The following is a 6,000-nucleotide window of genomic DNA, read 5'->3' on the forward strand; positions in this document are numbered from 1 at the left end:
TAGCTCATGTTCATACACAAAATGGTATAGCAGAATCATTTATAAAACGTTTGCAATTAATTGCAAGACCATACTTATGAGAGCTTTCCTTCATCTGTATGGGGACATGCTTTTTTGCATACAACATCATTTGTACGCATTAGGCCAATAGCTTATCTTAAGTATTCGCCATTACAATTAGCTTATGGTCATGAGCTAAATATTTCCCATATGAGAACTTTAGGGTGTGCAGTATATGTTCTAATTGCTCCACCACAACAGGCTAAAATAGGTTCTCAAAAGAGGTTAGGTATATATATTGGATCTGATTCCCCATCAATTGTTAAATATCTTAAACCCCTGACGGGTGATGTATTTACTACATGATTTATTGATTGTCATTTTAATGAGACAAATTTTCCAACATTAGGGGAGAGGAATTAATAAACTGGAAAAAGAAATTACATGGAATGCATCATTATTGTTTCATTTAGATCCCCGTACAGATCAATGTGAACTTGAATTTCAGAAAATAATTTATTTGCAAAATATAGTAAATCAATTAACATATGCATTTATAGATGCAAAGTAAGTAACTAAGTCACAATGTTCCATAAAAAATCGATATCTCAACACAACAAGTTGTCACTAATGAGTTTGAAACACAGTAGAAGCGTGGTAAACCAGTTGGTTCCAAAGATAAAAATCTTCGAAAATGAAAAATAATTAGTGAAAAAGACTTGGTTGAGAATGTAAATACCCATGAAGAAATTCTCGACATGACTAGTGAGAAAGGTGAAATACCTAAAGATAATAATGAGATTTCAATAAACTATGTCATGACAGGAAAAAAATGGAATCGAACTAATGTAATTATTGACAAATTTTTTGCGTATAATATTGCTCTTGATATTATATATGAAAATGAGGATCTTGACCAAAATCTGTTGAAGAATGTCGACATAGAAAATATTGGCTTTAGTGGAAAGAAGCAATCGAGGCAGAATTAAACTCACTTTCAAAACGACAAGTTTTTGGATCAGTAGTGCGAACACTAGAAGGTGTCAGACCTGTAAGATACAAATGGGTATTTGTGAGAAAAAGAAATGAAAATAACGAGGTCACAAGATACAAAGCAAGACTAGTTAGAAAGGTTTTTTACAAAGATCTGGTATTGATAATGAAGAGACATATTCTCCAGTAGTGGATGCAATTACACTAAGATATGTAATTAACTTGACTGTGTATGAAAGTCTGGATATGCATCTTATGAATGTAATCACAGTAGTGGATCCAGAAGGATTTAAGGTACCTGAAACATATACATCAAATTCTCAAGAATGATATTCAATAAAGTTACAGAGATCACTATATGGATTGAAATAATCAAGACAAATGTAGTATAATCGCATGAGTGGATATTTAATGAAATAAGGATATTATGTTTTTATAAAGAAATAAAAATCAGGATTTGCTATTATAACTGTATATGTTGATGACTTGATATATTGGAACTCTTGAATAGCTTTCAAAGACAATAAAATATCTTAAGAGAGAATCTGAGATGAAAGATCTCGGAAAAACAAAATTTTTCATTGGTTTGCAAATTGAGCATTTAGCAGATGAAGTATTTATTCATCATTCAACTTATACGGGAAAATTTTTGAAAATATTTTATATAGACAAAGCACATCCATTAAATATTCCAATGGAAGTCCATTCATTGGATAGAAAGGAAGATATATTTCGACTTCGAGAAGATAATGAAGAACTTCTTAGTCCTGGAGTACCATATCTTAGTACAATTGGTGCACTTATGTATTTTACTAATAATACAAGACCAGATATTGCATTTTCAATAAATTTGTTAGCTAGATATAATTCTTCTCCTACAAAAAGACATTGAAACGAAATTAAGTATATACTTCATTATCTCCGAGGAACAATTGATATGGGTTTGTTTTATTCAAATAAATCAAATTTTGATCTAGTTGATTATTCAAATTCTGAATATTTATTTAATCCACACAAAGCTAGATCTCAAACAAATTATTTGTTCACATGTGGAGGAACTGCTATATCATGGCAATCGATGAACAGACCATAATGATCACTTCCCCAAATTATGTTGAAATTCTTACAATTCACAAGGCTAGTCGAGAATGTGTATAGCTAAGGTTGAAATGTGTTTAGCTAAGGTCAATGACTCAGCACATTCGTGAAATGTGTGGCTTGTCTTCCAATAAAAATCTTCCAACAATTATACGAAGACAACACTTGTATAGTCCAAATCAAAGGAGGATATATTAAAAGAGATAGAACAAAGCATATTTCACCAAAGCTTTTCTGCACTCATTATCTTGAAGAAAATGGCGACATCACTATATAACAAATTTGTCGAAGAACCTGGTAGACTTATTTACAAAGGCATTACCAACCGCAATTTTTGAAAAATTGGTTCACGACATTGAAATGCGACGACTCAGAGATCTTAAGTGATGTTTTCGTGAGGGGGAATAAATACATTGTATTCTTTTAGGAGTATGTATTATATGAAATATGTACTATTTTTCCTTCAATGGGTTTTTTTTCCCATTGAGTTTTTCTTAATAAGGTTTTAACGAGACATATTTCTTATATATATATATGGGCATCTAAGAGGGAGTATTATAAATATCATAAAATAGATGTCCAATGCTTAGTGTCCTAAAAGTAAGGTGTCATTTTTCATGTTGTCTATGTGTCTTGTAATAATTCATATTTGGTGTCCATATAAGTCAATATCCTACTTGTCACTTGCCTATAAATAATGACATCTGGTGGATCTTAAATATTATGCACATTGTTGAGAATAAAAAGAAATTTTCATATACTTTCTATTTCCATAAAATCATATTTTCTATTTTTATTATTCCTGTTTCCATAAAGTTATAATTTTAGTTATTTATAAGTTTAGTTATATTTTATTATTTTATTATATATATATATATATATATATATATATATATATATATTATTTTCTCTATATCCATTGTGCTCCATTGTGTTCTTCAATTTCACAACATATTATTATTATTATTATATGTCTTATTTTATTTTTAGGATAAAATAGCATTTCTGTTATTGTATGTTGGAGATCGTTAAATTTAGTTCATATACTTTCACATGTTTGGTTTTAATTTTTGTACTCTCAATAAATCTTAAATCTAGTTTAATTTTTATAGAAATTTGTTAAGTAGTAATAATGATAATAATTTTCATGTCAGAAAATATAATATGTGAGTATGTTTCCAAAATTTATAATGAAAATACAAGTAGATAATGATTTTTTTTTAAAAAAAAATAATAATTGGTAATAGAGATTAAATTAAAATTTGTTAAAAATATATGGATTAAAACTTATATAAAGATTAAAATTGAACAAAGTTTTAAAGTGGAGGGATTAAAATTGAAATTTAACTCTCTTTTTTTTTTTTGTTAACTTAAGAATTCATGACCTTTCAAATTTGTGTCTAATATGTGTATGAACATTATTATATTTTGTGTCTAATTAGACGTAAAATTCAAAGTCTAAATTTTTTTGTTTGTATCTAATAAGTAACTAACCTTTTAAAATATTTAGTAGGACTATGAGCAAACTTTTTCTTCCTAAACTTTAAAAAGTGTTAAATAATTTTCCTAAATTTTTTTATTTTACATCTAATAAATCATTGGGATTTTGTTGTTGTATCTAGTAAGTCATTGAGATAATTTTTAATATTCACAAACCTAATTGACACAAAGTTTAATGTCCTATTCCGCGAATTTTATGACTAATTGATTCATTAAATTTAAAAAAGAATTATTAAACACAAAATTAAAATTCAGGGGTTCATTACTTGTTAAAGTTTAGGAATTTACTACACAAATATGAAAATTTGAGAACTAACTTATACTCTCGGTCACTAACACGTTAATATGTTGGTTGAGTTATGCTCCACTTTGACAACTAAACTTGTAATTATGCTCTGTTTGATAATCATTTGATTTTTTATTTTTGGTTTTTGAAATTTAGTTTATAAACACTTATTTCACCTTTAAGTTTCTTGCTTTATTATCAATTTTTTCTCAATGTTTTCAAAATCCAAGTCAATTTTTGAAAACTATATAATGTTGTTTTTTAAAAAGTTGTTTTGATTTTTGAAACGTGGCAAGAAATCAATCTTGTACTTAAAGAAAGATACAAACCATAGGCTTAATTTTAAAAACTAAAAACTAAAAGTCAAATGGTTACTAAATGAGGTCCTGTCCTTTCTACCTCTAAATTTCTTGTTTTGTTATCTGCTTTTTACCAGTACTTTAAAAAACCAAGTCAAAATTTGAAAACTAAGGTCCCATTTGGTAACTATTTTATTTTCTTGGTTTTTGTTTTTGAAAATTAAGCCTATAGATATTACTTCTATTTCTCTCTTCATTTGTTATCTACTTTTTACCAATAGTTTAAAAAATCAAGCTAAAATTTGAGAACTAAAAAAATTAACTTTCAAATAGTTATTTTTGTTTTTGGGATTTGGCCAAGAATTCAACCATTGTACTTAAGAAAAATGTAAATTATTATAGGAAATGTAGATGAAATAAGCTTAAATTTCAAAAACAAAAACAAAAAGTCAAATGCTTACTAAATAGATGGGCTTAAAAAATCCTTTTTAAAAACTTGTTTTTGTTTTTGAAATTTGGCTAAGAATTCAACTATTGTACATAAGAAAAATACAACTCATTATAAGAAAAGAGAGAATAAATAGGTTTAATTTTCAAAATATAAAATCAATAACAAAATTGTTATCGAACAGGGTTGCAGTTTCAATTATTATTTATTTATTTTGAAATTTGACTTGGAATTCAACTCTTTTTATCATGAGGGATAAAAATTATTATAAGAAATTAAAAAAAGAATAGGCTTGATTTTTTAAAATTAAAAATTAAAAACCAAACACCAAACCTAATTAACTGAAATTTTTGTGTACTGCTTTTAGTTATTCTTTTGGGTTCAACAGCTAAAATAAAAAATAAAATAGGGGATTGAACCATTTTAACTTGATTATAAGTTAATGATGTTTTCAAATGTTGTTATGCACTTTGACACTGCCAGTTTAGGTAATGAGTATGGCTTGACTAGTGTAGCTTATTTATTATTTACTTCTTTTAGTTTAATATGGGCAAAATAATCAAACTTATACATTAGTTAGGTTATGCTATTAGTCTAGTTTAATTAAAACCTAAATTCTCTTAAAATTTGTAAGAGATAAATCTGAATTCCCTTCCCTAGGTTTAGATTGTAATATTAAAGAAAGATTCAAATCATCATCAGAAATAAAGAAAAAAACATACTTAACTTTCAAAAATAAAAAACAAAACAAAATAGTTACCAAACATGGCTTTAATTTTTCTTTTGTTCAATCTCAATTTAATTAAATAAATTTTGTTGAAAATTTTTCAATTAAATAGTTAATTTTCCATGGAAATCTCCCTCTAATTAGTTGATTTTCATGAAGAAATCTCATTTAAAAAGACATTCTTGCACTCCTAATATTTTTTTTAAAACAAAAAAAACCTCATACACTATTTTTAAAAACAAAAACCCAAATAATTGCTAAATAGACCTAAATTATATTTATATGTGTATAGTGTATAGGTCAAACATATCAAATTATTCAAGCCATTAATTAAAGAAAAAACTTTATATATAAACAAATCATAATTTAAAATGTCGATGTTAATGTTGATGAAAATGTAGATTCACACATCATGTCGGTATCAAACTCATAAAAGTGTAGAATCAATTCTATATTTTATCGAAGATTCAAATTGAATAAATTTTAATGTATAAAGATCAAAATAATATTTTAATTAAAAAAAATATGTCAAATTGTTTAAGAAAATATATTATTTTGATAAAAAAAAATCGTTAGAGGTTAAATCACTGTGTCTATGTGTTGAAGTCAGAAAAATGGTTCAAATAAAATAGTTTTTAAATGATCTTCT

The sequence above is a fragment of the Benincasa hispida genome, chromosome 5 (assembly GCF_027475165.1).
Source record: "Benincasa hispida cultivar pf3 chromosome 5, pf3_genome.v1.1, whole genome shotgun sequence".
Classification (NCBI taxonomy): domain Eukaryota; kingdom Viridiplantae; phylum Streptophyta; class Magnoliopsida; order Cucurbitales; family Cucurbitaceae; genus Benincasa; species Benincasa hispida.